General features: G+C 51.6%; 1 protein-coding gene across 3 annotated transcripts in view; it reads right to left on the minus strand.

The window, feature by feature from the left end:
- PTPRE (protein tyrosine phosphatase receptor type E) overlaps positions 1–20,093 on the minus strand; it is a 157,632-nt gene that overhangs the window by 97,766 nt on the left and 39,773 nt on the right. The gene's annotated exons all lie outside the window — the stretch shown is intronic.

Raw genomic sequence — 20,093 nt, forward strand, 5'->3', positions numbered from 1 at the left:
GCTCTGCCTATCCACGCCTCAGCTGGTAGACAGGACCCTCTGGTTCTTGTACGAGCGGCCAGTAGGGCAGCGTCACGCTGGAGCTGGAGAGCGCGCTCAGTTATCGCTACACATCTGCACTCCTAGCTGTTTCGATCGCCACTATCTTTGAACAGCTAATGCAGGACATGGTGTCTTCTACTGAAATAGAATACTTCTCATCTTAGTCATGGCCAGGCTAGATATTTTAAACCAAAGACGATACTCCCCAGCACACAATTATAGCAAGTTGTAGTTCTCATTTAAAAGCTGTCCTGTGAGGTCGATTTGGAGCCAAAGAAGCAGAAGAAACGTTCTTCTAATATTAAGGAATGTTAAGTCTACCTGGGCAAACCTCTACAGCTAATATTATCTTTGGTGCTGGAAGAGTGAGTGCTTCCCGGCTAATACTGGGAACAAGGCAAGGATGTCCACTCTCGCCACTCATATTTAACATTGTACTGGAAGCCTAGTCAATGTAATAAGACAAGAAAAAGAAATAAAAGACCCAGAAATTGGAAAGCAAAAAATAAGACTTCTGCGTTCTCAGATGACATGATTAAAAAAATTTAAAGAATCCACAAACATAACTAGGGATCAGTCGGTCAGGTAACAAGTAAAGTCACAGAGTTCCCAGAGGGCAGCAGAGCCCAGTGCAACACAAAGCAAATGGTAAGAAGGTGAGGGAGGCATTGATGGTTGGGCAAGAGGTGAGATCCCTGGAGGTAAGGGGAACTGCTTTTTGTAAAAATAACTGATTACAAGAGTCCCCTCCTTCCAAACCCCTCAAAGAACCTGGGAAAACGCTGGGAAGAGCTACTCATGTGTTTGCCTGGGGCCAAGCATGGGGAGAGGCCAGAAGTATATGCGGACCTTAATACTTCAGGTTTGGTAGAAATGCTCAGAACTATCTTCCAAAGCCATGTTGAGTCATTTTAATGTAAAATGAAACCCAAAGATATGCAGAAGTGTATCACAGGCAGAAGCAAAACTGCAGGCTGGAGTCAAACCAAACTACAAACCACACAGGAAAAAACCACTAGGGCGTAGAACCAGGTGGGCTCTCTGTCAATTGTTGGTTAAACAGATGAATAAGCACAATTCATTAAGGACCAACCAAATGCAAACAGCAATTTTGGATTGAACTTTGAACTAATGTTGTTTTCTTTTCTTTTCTTTTTTTTAAAACTAAGCAAGAACACAGGGAACCGAGGCTGTCCAGAGAGATCACATACTGTATGGGTCTGGGCTCACCCATGTTAGCATGAAACCACAGCGCTCAGTTTCTCAAAGTACAGAATTAGAACAAAAACCAGCAACCAGAATACACTCGGAAGTCAACCCTCATCTCAGGAACACTTCCTGTAGCCTCGGGCCCTGATGCAGACTGCTACTCGAATATCGAGCACAATGTCTGAAAGGATGAAATATGCACACTTAAAACTGGGGGTGGGGGAGGCCCGTTCCCACGGACAGATCGGCCCGTGTCAGGAGGGGCCGTCCCCCAGCCGCCTGCACAGCAGCATTCCACACCTGGAAAGCTTCCTGGTCTTACCAGGAATAGCACCATCCTCCAAACGAGGAAAGGAGAGAAGCTCTTGGGTTTGGGATCCTGTCCAGTGCCGCTCACAGTGTCTCTCCCCGAGCCCACAGCCCATCCCATGAAACAGGCAAGATGAATCCCATTTCAAAGAAGCGAACACTGAGGCCTGGGGAGCCCCTTGACTTCGGCCAGTGTCACGCAGAGCAGGGAGGCAGGGCAGCAGGGACGCTAACTCAAGGCTGCCGAGACCACTCCTGGCCGGGCTGCACGGGCAAATGCAGCTGACCCTGTCGTTGGTTTTTGTTTGCTTGTTTGTTTGCTTTCCTTCCTGGGTCTCCATCCCCGAAGTGAAGGTGTAATTCCTTCAAGGTGGGGACGTCCAGCCAGCCTTTTCTTTGCATTCCTAGTGTCCACCAGTGGCTGCCAGCAGGAGAACCCATGAAAGGCGGGCCATTGAGGACGACACGGACATAAGCAACTCCCTAAAATCTCTTCTCACCCCAGGGAAAGCTCTACTGTGGTCTGTGTGCCAGGAAGACCTGGTAAGGTTCGGGCTGGCCACATACTTCCTGAGGCGGAGAAGGGGGAGGAGTGGGTCTCTGGCAGTGGCCCGGCTCCCAGAAGCCTGAGCCAGCCTGACCATGGAAGTGCGGAGCTCTGTCCCTGGGGCATCCAGATGCCGCCACTCTGCTTCCCGGGGGCAGAGGCGGGGAGGCCGCCGGCCAGGCTAGACCCTGGGAACGAGGTGGTGCGAGGACATGGAACAGGGGAAATCCACCGAGAAGGCGGGGAGCGGGGCAGGCGAGGTCAGGCCGGCGGGCGCTCCTGCAGGAAGTGGCCCCAGGCTGCAGGGCTCAGTCCTGATCGCTCACAAGATACAGAAAGACCATGCGACGTTACCGTGCTTCAAACCCCACAAAGAAGAAAACAAAACCACAACATTTAGAATCAATCCATCGGGATCGCTTCATTTAAGGAAGAAATTATAATTATTCTGACTTGTCAAGCTCGGAGATGGACAGAATCGGGCAATCTTTCCAAACTCAGACAAAAGTAAACTGTCTTTCACCCACACCCTTGGCCCAGGGCATCCTAAACATTCGAGCCGGCAGAACGCAACGTGCGGTGCCGGGGGGAGGGGGTATCTACACGCTCTTCTTTTAAACAGGCAGCAGCATTTGAAAAATTGGGGGATGCACATTTTTGTTTTATTTAAAAATGCTCCCATATATATTCCCACATGTATAGTGTATCTAAAATGGGGACTTTGATGATAGATTAAAATTTTATAAAGCAAGGGCACACAAATGAAAATCAAAACCATGCAACCGTACCCCACAAAGCTGGGCTTGCCGCGGTCTTATCGGGATGGGGAGACCCCAGAGAGGAGCTCCTCCACCCTGGCTGCCTTCCCTCGGATCCCAGTGTCTCCAGAGACACTGAGCTGTCCCCCATCAACGGTCAGAGCTGTTCCCCCCGCCCCGGCACAGGGACTCTCAAGCACGCTGAGGAGGGCAATTAATTTAGACGGTTGCCCCACGAGCAGAAAACCATGACAAAGGAGACCACAAGAGAACGCATCGCGTATGCCGCTTGCAGTGGAAAAGCTAGAGGCCCCAGGCACGGAGCGCCGGCCGCCCCAGCACTCTGTCAAGGAACAAGTTCACTCTGCCTCCACGCGGTAACTCACACGACGGGCGGGGGACCTTGCACAATGCTTCTGAATCATCTGAGCCTCAGATTCTCACGGATATCATACGCTGCCAAGTCTCACAGTTTCCTTGTTTACCTTCCAGGCATCCGCAAAGCTGTTAATTTCAGTATTTCCGAATGTATGAGAGGCTGAAAGGGGCTGCTGATCTCACCGGGGGCGGGAAACCTCCCGAATGACGAGATGGGGAGAACCATATTCTGCCCCCAGCAAGCCACCTTGAAGAGGCAGGGGCAGGGGTCCCGGAAAACCATGTTATTAAGGCCGGAGGAAAGACCCGCTTTCTCAACCCATTTTGTCAGTCTATGACCAACAAGCTGGACTTCGAAATATCTGGCAAATTTTAAAAATGATTCATGGACAGCTGCTCAGCAAAGACCCACGCACACCCCTGCCTGCTCTTTGAGAGCACTTCTGAAGCACAAACCCCAGCCTCCAAACTGTGTATCATGGTACCTCCCTAATTACCCACAGTTGGGGGGAGCCTCTTTGGATTAGGAAACTCTGCCAATTAGCAGGCCAAGGACTCTCTTATATTTGCAAGTTCAAACGGCTGCAGGCTTCCATGCGTCCACATCCGTCTCCGCCACAATCATCAGCATGGAATTTGGGAACACGGGACTTTGATTCTCTGTGCTCCCTTCCAAGGCCCAGGATACTCTCCCAACCCCAGACAGGAGGGTGGCCTCTCCTGTGCTCGCCTCCCAAGGGCCAGAGCTCAGGGTTAGAACAGGCACGTTCTAAACCTCCTGCTGCCAGAGACAGTGTAAACCTGGCTGCGAAAGGTACAAGGTGGACCTTGTCCTATTGCTCCCCTCCTCCCCTGCCCCCTCCTCACCTTCCCCCTTCACTTGCCCCCCTCCTCACCTGCCCCCCTTACCTGCCCCCTTCTCACCTGCCCCCCACCTTCCCCCTCCTCGCCTGCCCCCTTCTTACCTGCCCCCCTCCTCATCTACCCCCTTCACTTGCCCCCCTCCTCACCTTCCCCCTCCTCACCTTCCCCCTCCTCGCCTGCCCCCCTCCTCACCTGCCCCTCTCTTGGCACTCAGCACAAACACTTCTCAGATAGTGACAGTCAGTCACTGTCATGTTCTAAAAAGTCTTTGCCCCATGAGTAGTTCTTTGTGGGGGTTCTTGTGCTCAAGGGCAGGGGCATGATGAAAACATCCTCGGAAAAAGCATCCACCATAAGGATAGGTAGTCTATACCAGACATCCTGTTAAGTGTCCCCAGGGATTACTGAATTCTCCCAATACTCCCAGAAGGAGTTTGGTTTTGACCTGCTTTGCAGATGGGAAGACTGAGGCCCAGAGAGATTAAGTAACTTGCCAGCGGGCCTCCCTCCACCAGGCATTGCAGTGGGACTCCAGGGCCTGGGGACAGGCTTCTTTGCCTCCTGGAGCTCCCAGGGAATGGAACGGGCTGCACTAAATGCTTAAAGACAAAAGGGCCCTCTGCCTGGACTGTAGACTTGACCTGGGCCATTGGGTTTGTGCGTGTCCCCAGGTCCACCTACAACTGCGTGGCGGCGCCAGGGCTCTGAGCAGGGCCAGATGCCCACAGCACGCTCAGCTCAACCTGAGCCCTGAAGGCAAAAGGAAAGTGCTCGCGCTTGACCCTTCACCCCCCTCACCCTAGCCAGCTGGCCCCGGGTGGCAAGTTGGCTGTCCCTGTATGTGTGTGTGTCCACGAGCCTCTTTCTCTCTAATTGTGCAGAGCTGGGCTCAGAGTCCTGGAGCTGGATTCTGGGCATTGAAGCAGAAGAGAGGAGACAGGACTCCCCAGACACACGCCCTCCCTCCTGCAGCCAGCCCGCCGGGGAGGAACCCAAAGGACCAAAGCAGGCCTGGTCCCACTGAGACACAGCGTCTGGGCCCTCAGCTCCCTCTGGATGTGCACTTCCACCTGCATCTAAAATCCAGTCCTGACGCCAGGGACCCAGCTTTCCTCTTGGGGCACTACCCGGGGCTCCTGACTCTCCCAGGTGCAGATTTCACATCTTCCCTCAAAAACTTCCATGAGGGGGAAAAAGTAGCTATTGTTGGAAATGTACTGAACTGCCAGACACACAGAATCCCGGCTGTATAAGTAATGGTTCTCTCTACTCTGCTGTCATGTACGAGTGACAATTTCTCACAGATCGGGAACACCCAGGGCCCCTGGGCTTGTCTGCAGGTGATGTTTCTTCAGTCCTGCCCCTCCTTGGAGGTCTGCCACTTCATAATGGGGTCATTTGTGAGCCCACCCCTCCTTTGCCCCTGATTTTACTCACACACCCATGACCAAGCCTGACTTACTTCGCCATGCTCTTCTCAGTAGGGCCCCCCCGGAACCTTGGCTGCAGAGACCTCTTGCTTCCTGGGTGCTCGTTCCCGTCCTGCCCTCCCATCCCTTTCAACGGTAGTAAACCGAGTCATGCTCAGCCGTGTTCTAGACAGAGCTGACCAATTCCCTTCTCCACCCTGTGGAGCCCGGGGTCCTGGCCTACAGAACGGGCTCCACAGCCGGGGAAACCCAGGACCCTCACGTCTGCTCAGGACTTGGTGCCTCGAAACAGCAAACATCAGCCGCTTTCCCAGTCCGCAGAAAAATAAAATCGGTGGATTGATTCAATCACTTTCCTTTTTTCCACTAGTGCTTGCTTGCTGGCAAGTCGTACCTGGAATAAAAGGACTGAACTATAAGTTAACCCTTAATGGGCAAATGGAGAGCAGCCATCCCCGGTTGCTTCTCAGCCTGTTTTGCGGACTCTCGTGCTTAGAGACACAACTTGCTAACGCACACACAAGGCCATGTCTTCCCTAGTAAAAGTGGAGAGAAGTGCCCCACGTGCGTAGAGGAGTGACTGGCTCAGGGGAGGCGTCCGTGTCCCCTCGCTGAATGGGTGAATGAATTCCGTGGTATTCCGAGGGAGGCCATGCTTATAAGCCTGCTGCTGCCCAAGCACGTGTGAGGACCAGCCTCATCTCCCAGGGGAGGCTCTGAGTCACCCTGAGGTCGATGCCGGGGGCCAGGTGTGACATGCTGCCAGGACAGTATGAAGGGGTCCCAGTGGCCACCCCTGAACACACCTAAATGCCCCCACCAGTTGGGTGAAGCAGGGATACGGGTGAGATTGAGAACCAGCCCAGAGAGGGAGTGAGACCTCATCTGAGAATTGCCTTCTCTGCACACCCTGTGCTGCTTTGCTCTCCTTTGCCAGAGCCTTGATCACACCTTACCTGACACTGTTTCTCCTACCTCAGGCCGGGTGGAAAGGGGTCATTGGGGAGCATTCCTTGAGAGCAAGGCCTATTTCCCTCCTTCCATTGTACTCAGACTATGAGAGGTACTCAGGATGGGCTCATTGGGCACATGATGCCAAAGACAACCGAATATTGAATCGGAATCGAAAAGATGTTTTTCTTGGTCTAAGTTTCAGTGAACTTCAAAGAAAATGACTTATCTCTAATATCCAGATGGTAAACTGGTGTTTATAGGTGTTAATTTTGAGAATGCAAATTGGGAAGGCCCCTGCGTTCCACCCAGTGGCCCCCGGCCTGTGATCAGCCCACAGCCCTGCATGGGAAGGCGCGGTGACCATCCCTACACTCAGCTGTAAACAGCAGCGTGCTGTGGAAGCCGAGGGCAAAGCGCCGTGTCCCGAGACAGCGTAATGGATGAGCCATGGCGTTAAATAACTATTTGGGAGGATCATTATTCCCTAGGACCCAGAATGAAAGACAACTTACAACGTGCTCCTTAATTTAAAATTATCTATTGTTGCTGTTAATTAAAATGCTGGCTAGTACCAATCCTCTACACATGGCAAAGGGACAATAAACCGTGCCACTCCACCGATATTAATAAATGCAGTTTCCTTGTCCTAGAAGAATAACTACTGTTGACGAATAAAGGAAATAGCATGTTTTCTGATCAGATTGGCGTGGATAAGAGAGAGGAATGTGTTGGTCAGCAAGCCCCTGGACTGCTTCACAGAGCTCTGAAGTTCCCAGGGCAGACCCTAGGGTGGAGAAGAGGGAGCAAGCCACCCACAGAGTCCATGGACACCCTCCTTCTCAGGGGTCCCCTTCCCACTTCTAAGACCAAGCCCCCCTTTGAGCAGCCCCACCAAAAACAGCAGCGTGCTTCCCCTGAATGGTGTCCAGAGCAGGAAATTACTAGAAGCTCCTCACACACACAGAACTCTGTCTACCATCCTCCAGACAGACCATGATCTTCCTATTGGTTGCTTTCCTGACACTGTTCCCTGACCCAGAAATCTCACCATCTCACCCAAAATAGCCACGTGCTTCTCATGCCCGGCCCCATCCTGGAACCCTTGTCCAAGCCCTCTGGACTACCCTGAGTTTGTCCTTCCAGGTGGTCCTGAAGCACAAAGCTGTCATCTGCCGCTCCCTCCATCTGCCTGTGAATCCTTCCCAACCACACCTTCACAGCAACATAATATAGGAGGACAGTGGATTAAGACTAAGTCGGCCACCTCTCCACTTTCCTGTGCTGTGGACAATCTACCGTATTTCACCGATGACAAAGCAAGGTGCAGATTCTCACCCCAAAGATACATTATCTGTAGCTAGTTTGGTGCTTTCTGATGGGAAATCCTGTCATCTCTACCTGGAACTTCTTACATAAACAGTTCTGCGCACCTATTAGCAGCTCAGAAAGTACTAGTTGGGTGAGTGAAGAAATGCACCAAACCAGTGGTTACCATTCACTGAGTAACTACTCTGGGCTCGTGCTGTGCCAAATGCTGAAGATCTGGAGATTCAAAATAAAACAAAACAAAACAAAACAAAAACATGGATGGGAACTCGAGGTCCTTCCCCTAAAGGAATTCCAAAAGACAGGCTTATAATCAAACTGTTGAAATGCAGGGGTGCACACTGTCATCACAGCCAGCCTGGGGGCTTTGAAAGGTGGAAGCAGTGGCATCTAACCCCTGTTTGGCCAAAGTCAGGGCATCTTTCTCAAGAACAGGATTCCTAGGCAAACAACAGAAACAAAGTCAGGGAAGCCAGGGAGTACGTAGAACTTTCTAGAAATGGCAAATAATTTGAATTCTGGCTTTGACCTTGGAATAAGTCACTTCACCTTTTTGAGCCTTAGCCTCCTCACCTAGGAAATAGGAATAATAATCCTGACTGTGCTGGGTTAATAAATGAGGTAATTCACAGAAGGACCCAGTGCTGACCTCCACATACACAAGACACACAATAAATCACAGGTACGCATTTGGAATGGGCGGTGGGCTAGGTTTGGGAGGCTGCAAATGCATTTGGATTTGTGTTGAAGCTGCAAGGGGGCTGCAGAAGGCTGTGAGCCTGGACCCTATGAGGAAGGCCACTATGGTGGCTGCAAAGGGGAGAAAGGCCAGGAGTGACAGATCATGGACAGTGGATCCACGAGCAATGTGGAGGCCATTCTGTGGTCCGGGTGAGAGATGGGGAGGGGCACCTGAGGGCAGTGGCAGGAGGGACGGAGCTGGGGGTAGTTAGCTATTGAAAGATCAAGGGGGCCAAGCCCACCAGCCTCATGGACTGTAGGGAGAGGAAGAAATCAAGGGAGACTCCGGGCCTGACTCAGGGGCCTGGGTAAAAGGTGGGCCATGGCTCGAGATGGGGTCCCAGTCTCAGAGTTCCCTGGAAGTGACTTGCATGGGCAAGTCCCTCCCACCGGAGGATTTCTCTGAGAGACTCAAAAAATATATTAGCATCATAAGAAAACCACTCTGAAAACAGCACAATTCTTTTCCAGGAACCTGGTATCCAGAGCACAAAAGTTCGTTAGCTACTCCTGACAACTAGTAGACCAGGTAAGTGAAAGATCTGCTCGTTAACCAGTTATTCTGCCCGCCCTCCAAATGCAAACCCTCAGATATTTTGGCTTAATAACTTCTCCCAACCTAACTGTCTGATCTGACCCATTAAAATAGGTCACAGCTGGGAGCCCATGTAAGGTGCTTGGGCACCGAGAAGAGGCTAGCTTTCAAACAATGCCAGGTGGCCGAGGGCACCTCGCAGCATCTTAAAGGGAAAAACTAAGTATCTCTATTTAATGCCAGGTCCATAATGAAAGGTGAGCTTTCGGAGAATTCATGTATCGCTGAGCTATGAACAAAACCGTCTCCAGGCTGGGTATACTCTGCGAGGACAATCACCTATTTTTCCCCCTGTCACCACTGAAAAAGTTCTGTGAACTTGTAATGAATCCCTCCTCCACACGAAAGAACACTGCAGCATTCACTTGAAAACAAAAACAGCATTATCGCACAAATATGCGGCACCCCATTCCGGAACAATATACTGCCACAGAAGTGTAATGTTGGGCTGGCATTCTGTTTTGTCTACCTATAAAGGTCAGCCCTCCCATTCCACTGGAAGGCACTGCACCCCTCGTTCTCAGGAAAGAGTATTTTCTTCCCTACAGCTCAAAGCATCATCTGAAAATGTATGGGTTTGAGTTGCTTCAACAGACAATCTGCATGGTCTCAGGCATTCGGGTAAATGTGGGGATGAGACAGACTGGGGGTTAGAGCCAGACTAATATGTCTACACACTCGGCAGGGACCCCATGGACCCCCACCTGCCACGTGCATGACCGGTGGTCTGTCCTGTAACCTGAGTCCTCGGGAGGGAGGAAGACCCAGCGTGTGCTCCCCCGGCCAGAGCCGTGCACACTGCCACAGTGGAAGGGTGGGTGACCTTCCCAGCTGGGTGACCTTGGGCAGGCCCCACTCTTCCCTGCACTTCAGTGGCCTCCACACACAAGGTCAGGGCCAACTTCAGATGATGATCCAAGGACACAACATTGTATGATGGATTTTGTAAACCACGGAAGTGAGAGAGGGAGGTCCAGAGAAGGGGCAGCTCTGTTGGGACAGAAAGTCCAGTGTGTGGCCCCTGGGGGTGGCAGAGGGGTGGGGCCACATGCACAGGGGGCAGAACAGCACTGAAGATCTCTCGGGCACAACACCGGATACTCGACATACAGGAGTCACCCAACTACTCTTCACAAGGACCTCAAAGCAAGTAGCAGGAGGTCACGTGGTCAGCAAGAGGCAGAGCCTGAAACAAAATCCAGATGGAGGCAGGCCCTCCGCCCCTGGGCAATGATGCCCCCAACCTCAGGAGAACCCCATGCTCTTGGTGCCTGGGCCAAAAGTCACTTCCCGGGAGACAAGCTGCACGTAGAGGAGCAGACCCCAGGGCCACAGCGGAGGAAGTGGTCATGACCCGGCGACCAGAGGAAGGACCCTTGTAGTGAAGCTCCCTCCTGGTCAAGAAGCACCACTTCCTTAAAAAGCCCACAGTTTATCTGGGGTGTCCTGACTGAGAACATGGAGATACTATCGTCCACCTAGCTCCCAACTCAGATCTAAGTTCCATGAACAAATGCAAAGGCAGTTTGGCTCATTGAAAACAGGGCTTGGTTTCTGCAAAGCTAAAAGCTCTGTTAGTTGAATGCGGGAACACTGCGTGGAGCTCAATGTCTGAACTTGGCAGGAGCCTAAGCGAGCGCTGATGGAAACCCCTGTGGTCTGGCAGTCCCCGCGGGAGTCCCGACCAGGCTTCTTGAGGCACCCACCCACCTGGCCCACATCTCCGGCCAGTGGAGAGCTGGGAGTCTCACTCCAGAGCCTCCCCACTGCTAACAAGCATCCCTCTGCTTAAACTAACCTGGAAATCATGGGCTCTCGAGGGTTCCCCCAAGGACCACCTTGCAGTCACCGCAGGACTCGATGGGAACCTCCCTACCTAGGTGCTCATTCTATCAGAGGACTGAAACGCACTTGTAACCATGACAACAGCAAGGCCAGTGCTACCGCACACGGGCTCTCCTGCCCCACGGCTACCCCATGCATCACACACCCTGCAGGCGTCACGTCTCCAAACCTGCACCACAGAGTAGAGAGCTGGGAACGACCTTCCCCACCTTACAGAGGAGGAAACAGAAGCCCCAAGAACATAGGTGACATCCTTGAATTTCATATCAAACCTTGTCCCCAACTCAATCTGTTATTATCAGACCTGTGCTCCAACTGTCCCTGATACCCTCGTTCTGGGCCGGACTGCCTGTGCCCACCAGGGTCCTTCTGTGCCGCAGCCTTCGGTGGGGTGTGAAGGTCTACACACACCCGTGCCACGTCAGCACCGTATGCACACGTGGGGAATGACGCTCACAGCTCACGTCGGACTGGTATTCTCTGTAAGATTCCAGTCCTGTGTGCCATGCTGGCCGGCCCTCTGCATGTGACAAAGGACACAGAGAGCTTCACTGCTGTGTGTTAGACAGTGAGCCCTCCATGGTTCTGTCACAGATATGGGACAGAATAATGGCGCCGGTTGCTTTTGCTATATCAGTTAATTTTAATGCCATAGAAGCCTACCTATCCCACCAGCCCCAGATAAATTTCACCTAGAGGGATGATTTTTAAAATGACTAATTATTCAAAACGTTCATAATTAAAAGGAAATGGCCTTTCTCCAATAAATGATTCCTATGACATGAATAGGCATGCCACCCAACTAAAATCTTCAACAAGGAAGAGACAGTGTCAGGTTGTCTTGCTCATTAAAGCAGCTATAATGAAAACTTCAGCATCCATTAGTAAATTTAGCCCGCTGTAGGATTAACGAAAGAACAGTTAGAATACTCAAGCTTCTGAACTTAGAATAAATAAGGAGTTGGTGGGAAGCTTGTAGGTCTCGTTCCACCTGTGGCTACGATATGTCATCACGTGACCAGCAGATATCGATATATTTATGGAATGAATACTACTTTGATGCATTTAATTAGGTGCTCTGGGCAACACAACAAAGTAAAATAGATGAGTTATCAATGGTGTTTTGGGGAAGTTGCCCCCCGCCCCCTGCCCACTGTCCTGGGAATAAGGGACAAGAGACCAGCTTCCTTAAGAAGGGCAACCTGGCCCTGGGTGTTAGGGACCAGGAGGAGGGTTTGCTCTGATTCTGCAAATGCAGACCTCTCACATGCAAAGCTCTGGTTAGGTGACAGGGCCCCGCACCACCCTTCACCTGTAAGGGAAGGGCCAGCACTGAGATCCAGGATGCTCTTGGTGCTGTGTAGCAGCTCAGCCCCTGAAGGCCCGTGGAGGACAGGGTCCCCAAAAACCCCTGTGGGAAGCAGACTCGCACCTTTCACAGCCCCCTGGACTCCACTTCTCCCGGTCCAGAGTCTGTGTGTGGTGGATTCCCGGCCACTGAGGGCTGGGGAAACACCTTGGTTTCACACTATTCTGTGTGTGTGTGTGTGTGTGTGTGTGTGTGTGAGAGAGAGAGAGAGAGAGAGAGATTTAAGTTCCTCTGTGAAAAAGCAAATAACCCAATTGCCATGTTTTGAACATTCAGGTTGAAGTTGCAAACTAATTAAGATTCTGAAGTCTCCAGGCAGGTGAAGAGAAGAGAGATCCGTGCCTCCCTACCTCTGGGAGCCCTGCAAGGCTCCTGGCTCTGGATTCGATGCCCGCGGGCCCTTGGAGCACAACCGCACACTCATGACCCAGCACATTTTCACAAAGCGCTCGCGACGGGTGTCAACAGATCACTCAGTTTTTGACTAACCAGTTCACAATGGCTCTGATCCTACGGACATGTGATTTATAGCAGAAGAGCCCCCCAGTCTGATCCTCCCCTTTACAGACGCTCATGCTGAGAGTGTACACACCCCTGCAAAGTATCTCATCTCCTTCATCCTCGCAGACACATGCGAAGGGGCCAGAGGTGTCAAGCACCCAGTGCAGGAAGGACTCCCTCCCGTCACCCTAGATGTTACGCCCTTTACCTTTATGTTATTATTATAAGATGTCCAGTAAAAGAGACAGGGAAAGAACCAGAGAAACAGAACTCACTGAATCCTAACAGCAATGCATGAGCTCTCGATACTTAACTTATAGCCTCGGACTAGTATTTTTTTAAATTAAGGGATTAATACATGCTATGGAAACAGAAAGGTGATTTCTCCATCTTCCGGTGGAAAAAAAAATGGTTGCAAACCCTTTCAACTGTATTACTTAAGCTTTCAAAATAAAGTTGTCTTAGAATCTTGCACCAGGAAAGTGTTTATATTTCCTGAAAAACTGGGAACATTCTTTTAATCAGACTAGAACAATACAAGCCACTGTGTTTTCATTTTTGCCTTGTCAGCCAGGAAGCTTAGGATCGAATTTAAGGCACAATTGCAATCACATCTTATCTCCAGGGAAAAGGCGCTGGCACTGGTCGAATGCTTACTTGTTCAAGGTGCTGCCACAAAACAGGTTTAATGGAATGCGTGCAACTGCCCAGCTCTTACTGTCCCAAGTTCACAGAGTAGAAGGCTGGCGTTAAGGAGGAAGAAGCCCAGAGCGCAGTCATCCAGCTAGCACGTGGCGAAGGTGGCATCCAGACCCACCCCCCTGCATTACAGGGACCATCCTGACACAGAACCACCTCCCTTCCCCAATTTCCCCAAGCCCTACTTGGGGATAAGGAGCACAGATTACCAAGACATGACAATGGAGGGAAATGGTGGAAGCTTCCAGCCCCAGGCACTAGCTGAGGGCTCTCTGGACATTAGAGGCGGGACTCATGAATGGGTCAGCATGTGGGCAGACCCCGGGGCTGGAAGGGGGCTGTCTTTTGAGACAGCTGTGCCTTCCCATCACGTCCCCTCTGGCGGCCACCAGGTAAGATAACTTTGGAACACTACCTCCCCTCCAATCTGACCGCCGCTTTCCCTTATTGTCCTGACTTATTGGCTCGAGCCCAGAGTGCAGAGAGCGTCAGCATCCAGAAGCCTTGCCAACACAGAAGTCAAATGTTCTGTTGAATTCAGTTATGGCAAAGTCTACATGTCGATTTACACAGTGGCCATGCCTTCCCGAGCACGCACAGCGTGTGCGCTGGTCAGCAGGTGAGGACGGTCTTTTAGGACTGGCCACTAAGACAAGCCTGTGACCCACAGAGGGACACCCAGGCTCCCATAAGAGCGTACCAGGATGCTCGCAAAGTCAAGTCACTGAGATTCATTGAGAATCGCAGCTCCTTGTATGTTGTCGGTGTTCAAGAAACCTTAAAAAAACAGACTTTACACACTGTGAGTCCATTTACATAAAGTTCAAAAGCAGATAAGTTGAATGTATGGTGTCAGAAGAGGGGAGAGCGGTCACCGCTGGCAGGCACTGGGCCTGGCCGCTCAGGCTGCGTTCCCTCATCTGGGTGCTGGCGACACAGCTGGCTCCCTTTGGGAGACTCCAAGGTCTGTGCGTTTAAAACGTACGTGTACTTCCGGAAAGTATGTGTTAACTTGATTTACTATTTTGGATCATCGCTGGAATTCTTTTTTATCCTGTATAAAGAGACAAACAAATGAACTAATTTGTCTTTGAAAAGTCAGTATGCAAATATGGTCAATTGAGAAATGTTCTTTCATTGTGCCTTCCTCCCACAATAGGGCGATGGGTGACCATCAGCGCTGACACGCTTAAGGGATGGAAGGGAACAGTACCGCCGGCCTGACTTTGCCCTTGGAGTGTTCGGTTCTTTACCACCAAAAGCCTGATTTCTAACAGAACAGGCTTGTGTACCTTTAGGCATGGTCTCCATTTAAAAATAATTTTCTGATTTTTATCATTTCCTTTTCAAAAGGGAATAGGAATCTCCAATTTGCACTTAAATCTTTTTAAGGTGTTGGTCATATGAAGGACCCTGAGCCTTCCGCTGTGGAAGGACTGCCTCTCACGGCCGCGATCTGGGCACTGTGGTCAGAGCAGGTGGACTCGGGGTCCGGCCTGCCTGGGTCCTCCTGCCAGAAGAGGAGCCTCGGCTGGTTACCTCCCCTTTCTGAGCAGCGGGGTTTCCATTTACAAAAGGAGAGAAGTCCACCTTTACCCTGGGGTGCTGGGTGGGGTGACCAATTTGACCTGCTTTGCCCAGGACTTTCTCGTATCACCCCGAAAACCCCGCCGGCCAGTAAACTCCTCAATACCTGGCAAAGCAAGTGCCCAGTCCCCTCGTGATGGTGCAGGAAGTGCAAGGTGACTCCCCAGCGCGCCTGCTGTGTTATCTGCGCATGTCACATGCTCAATAAATACTGACTTTTTAGCATTACCACAACCACAGCCTTCTCCAGAAAGTTTGTGTGTGTCTGCTTGGCTGTGATATCTGTCAGTATATCATGCCCGAGAAAGCTCCCCTTGTCCCATCGTCCCTTCAGTTTCCTGACCCACTTTAAAACATTAATAATCAGGAAACTTCGAGAAATTCTTACCAGGACATGAGTGTCCAAGGGCTCCACACACCTGCTGAGGGGGGCAGGGAACCCCTCTGCCCCATGACATGGTGTGTCTGGGCTCCTGAGTTTCCACTGCTCATGACAAAACAAGGATGAAAGGCCCCTCCGCTTCTCGGCATTGCTGGAGGTGGAGTGAAGAAGCAGCCTGCCAGCACTTACTCTACTCCCCTGCTCAGTGAGGGTGCAAGTCGGCACTGCACTCAGCCAGGGACGCCTGCAGACCACCGTGGGGACCGGTGACCACACAGAAGAATCCAGAACCCCGGCGACCTCAGCATGAAGGCCAGGAGGAGAGCAGGGCGGGCAAAGGGGCCGGTGTGGGACAATAAGGTGGGCGTGTGGCCCACAGTCAGCCAATTCAGTGTCTGTGTTCCCAAGTGGGACAAAGCAGGGGACCGTCTCCCCCTGAGCCAGCCAGGGCCTGAAGAGTGGGTTTCTGGGCTCAGCCCCTCACTGCACCTGAGAAGGGGCCCCCGAACTTAGCTCAAATTAAGCCAGTTTTATTTCTCATGTCTGGCCACTCAAATACGTTTATATTTATGCTTTAATATAAGCTGTAAGAGGAATACAAAATAACATCATTTCTATATTTATGTTCTAATACAAATTGCCAGAGCAATGCAAAGGGGAATCGTGAGTTCTTCCCGCTATAAGGGAACACAAGCATTTCTGATTAGGATCTGGCCTTTGCCTTCTGCAAACCCCCCGCAAGGATTGGAGGGAGGGACACAGTTTGTAACAGAACCCCCCCCCCCAAATCCTGGCAGAGTGCACTACTCAATCCACGCTTTTTTCACATTTCCACAGGGATGTAAATCAATTTAAGTCCTTAAAATAGCCATAGAAAGGGGGGAAAAATGGAGCTCTATTAGTTACCATGGGAATTACTAATTGAAGTACATCTTTTGTCTTCTAAAGATCCTTGCCGTTCCTGTGACGTGTGGAATGATAACATTAAGGGTACCAGCGACTCGTTCCTGCCATTTGGTGAGTATAAAAATACCGTGTGGAAGTTCAAATTAAAGAAACTTCTGGAGAAGTCAAACCCACCCACTGTAGTAGTGACATATTTATTAAGGAAATCCATCTGAGGCTGAATTTTACAAGTGGAATGCCGTATCTTCAAAGGGTTCTAAGAGATTGGGAAAAGAGGCCGTCAGAGCCCAGATGTGTTCAGGGCATTTCAGTGCGAGAAGACGAGAAAGGCTGGCTGGCTGGACGTGTCATTCACCAGGACCACAGCTTCAGAGCGCGAGCCAGAGAACCCTCCAAGCTTCCAGCAAAAGGCCGACACACAGGACATTGCTGACAAGCCGGGGTTCCAAAGATTATACAACTGACCGTGAGTGCTTAGTGAAAATGAAACTCCACAGCATTCCTCGGTGCAGAGATCATTTTAAAAAACCATTACTTTGCACAGCTTGCATTCCCCAAAGTGATATTTCCGAGGGTTAGCAATCTGTACCTTCGCGAGAAGGATTAATTACCACCTAATACAAGCACCCACGGATACGACAGAATTGCCAAAGCTCTCACGTTTATTAATAAAGAAGTAAATCTTTTCCTTAAAATTGAGAATTGTCTACAGTTAGCCAAGGGCCGAAAAAATGGAATTAAGAACTTCATTAATTCTTAGAGACAGCTGGAAGTATCATCTATCAAAATATATTTCTAGAAGTTTAAATTTAATAAAAGAAAAAGATCCCCTGCAGTCGGAGTGGGTAATAGGCTACAGTTACACCGGTTCAACTTCAAATAATTAATTTCGCAAGGAGGGGTGTCAGCAGGAAAGAGGCTGATGACACCGGGAGGAAGATTCTAAGACCTAGGGGCCAGTGCCAACCCTGACTCTGGCTTTAACAAAGTAAAACTGAACGCTTTCACCAAGGGATGGAAAGTAAGAGAGATTAAAGCATGAGGCCTGGCTTCTCCTCCAAGGGGGAGAAACCATCCTTCTGTTTGAGGCACAGAGGGGCACAGCTCTGCAGATGGGCACGGGGGCTGGAGACGGCTGCCTCGACCCAGAGCACCCCTGCTTCCTTCTCTGTGCGCGGCACCGGGCTCTCCCAGAAGGCGAGCGTGTGCTGTGTTCTGCACCAGGGCTGGCGGCCACACACAGATGGAGACCACCCCCAGCCCAGGGCCTTCACACCTCTCCACGTGCACACAGGTGCATGCACACACGTGCCGCTCCCCTATGGAGGCAGGGGGAGACTCACCTGCACTCATTCTACACCTTTCCAGGACTGGAAATGCTTCCCTTGCTCACTTTGGATCTGCCAACTTCGTTTTGCCATACAAGCACTGCAAAAAGGACTCTTGCTTTGGCACCAGGGACAAAGTGTACTAATCTATAAAACGTTTCCCAACCACCTGCTATGTGCAGGGCTCTGCAGATATCCTGATGGCCCTACTCAGAAGCCCCTCTGTCTTTGAGGCAGTTTCTAGGGTAGTGGGGGAGACAGACGTTCATCACATGTTCACATGAACAAACATGGTTCTTTGAGAGAAGGCAACCTGAGCTGTACTCGCAGTCTGGGAGGGCTTCCTGTAGGAAGCAGCCTTGGCTCAGAGCTGAAGAGTGGGAGTTGATTAGACTCAAGGGCGCTGGGGGAGCATTCCAGACATTTGGCCTGGCCAGTGTGTGTATGCAGTATGGAGATGAGGCCTTCAGCTGTCTGCTCACCCCAGCAGGAGAAGGACAGGAGAAGGACCCTCAGTATTGCGGATCCTCTGCATTTCCACATGCCTAGGTGGGGATTAGATGCCATCATAACAGTCCTCCTTGGAGCCCCTTCTTCTCAACACACATCCTTCGTCCCACATCAGCAGATTTTTCTCAGCCCAGGGCCCCACCCCCTTTAGCAGAGGGCCCCAGACACGCAATTCCACTTCTACCTCTGAATCTGAAGGCACCTCGATTTGGTGCACCCTAAGACCCTAGCCCAGCTCCTCTCCCAGGCCTCGGTGTCTGTGGGTGGCAAGGTCCCTTCCTTCCTCCCCATCCAGACATTACCCAAGCCTAGGGGTTCTCTGTTCGGCAAGATGACATCTTTGGCCAAACATCCTTTGTCATGAGGGTATGGCCTGTGCGTTGTGGGCCTCTACCCACTAAACGCTAGTAACGCCAACTCCCTCCACGTCATGATAATAAACCATGTCTCCGGGGTTTGCAAACGTCCTTTGGATGGGGGCTAAATTGCCCCCAGTTGAGAACCACGGCCTTAGGCTGCTCCTGACCACACAAAGCCCCTTCAGCGTCAACCCACTGGTTGTGAGACCACCGAGAACTTGCTTTTCCTGGCCAGCTCTGGCCTCAGTCCAATTCTGGTTACTTTTGTCTGCAATTCAAAGGCACGACCACTTCCCGTTCACCCTCGAGTGCTCAACACGAGCCTGGTGCATACTTTGTGTTTAATAAATGTCCGCTTGTGTGGTGAATGGGCTCCTGCAATGATGTCCCAAATGATCCCCAGGCTTGGCCAGCTGTTAGCCTTTGAGATCTGATCTCGCCATGACCTTGCTCTAAAACATTCCGTGGATCCCTACTGATGTCTCACGTCACCAGGCCAGCCAACTACTTTTCCAAACCACCTCTGACTCATCCCCGTGTTTACCCCGCACTGACCTTCAACCGAAGTGAACTGCGGCTTTTTTCACAAGTACACCCTGTCTTGCCCTCGTGATAAGTGCCTGTGATCCCAGAGAGAGGCCAGGCGGGGACCTGGCACATATTTACGGAGGGGATGGACGGGGCGATGGGAGGGAGCTGCAGGACTCTCCAGAGTAAAGCTGTGCTGGCCGTGAAGACGAGAGCTCCCGCCGTTCTAACCAGCCAGATCAAGGGAACGCTTGCCAGGAGCACGTTCTCTGCCTGGACCTATGAAGGGCGTCTAGCAGAGACTCTCATGGAGGCTTGACCCCAGAGTCAGGCTGCGGGAAAAAAATCATCCCTCTTAATAAGCAGCACCGTTAGTCTCCAGGGGAGTCTCCAAGGGCTTCTTGGGGTCAGAGCTTCGTTCTTCCTTCCCTTACAAAATGTGCAGAGTTCTGACCCCAAGCAAGCTCTGTACCTTGCGGGGCACTGGAGAAGGTGGGGGTCCTAGAGATGGAGGCTGCTTGGTCTGCCCAGGGCACCCGGTGCGGTGCCTTGCACGTGGCATGTGTCCTACAAACACTGAACGATGTCCTGACCGCAGCCGTTTAAGAGCGCACGAATCGGGTTCGGACAGCTAGCTGACAGGTAGCACTGGGCCGCGGCGGGGCAGAGTGGAAGTGCTGGTGCAGAGAGTGGCGGGATGCCTGCAGGCTCCCCAGCCGCCAGCAGACCCTGCGGCCCCGGGTACACTCCCGCTGTCCTTCCCCTCCAGAGGAAGGTAGCCTCTGTCTCCCCGGGAGCAAGTCTGTGCCCCTGTGCCCGGTGCAGCAGGACAGACTCGGCCAGTGGATGCCGCACAGACCCTGCGTTCACCGGCTGGTGAGCTGAGCCACTGGGAACAAGTCACTTCACCCTTGGGGCCTGGGCTC

Source organism: Ursus arctos, unplaced genomic scaffold, assembly GCF_023065955.2.
Source record: "Ursus arctos isolate Adak ecotype North America unplaced genomic scaffold, UrsArc2.0 scaffold_7, whole genome shotgun sequence".
Classification (NCBI taxonomy): Eukaryota; Metazoa; Chordata; class Mammalia; order Carnivora; family Ursidae; genus Ursus; species Ursus arctos.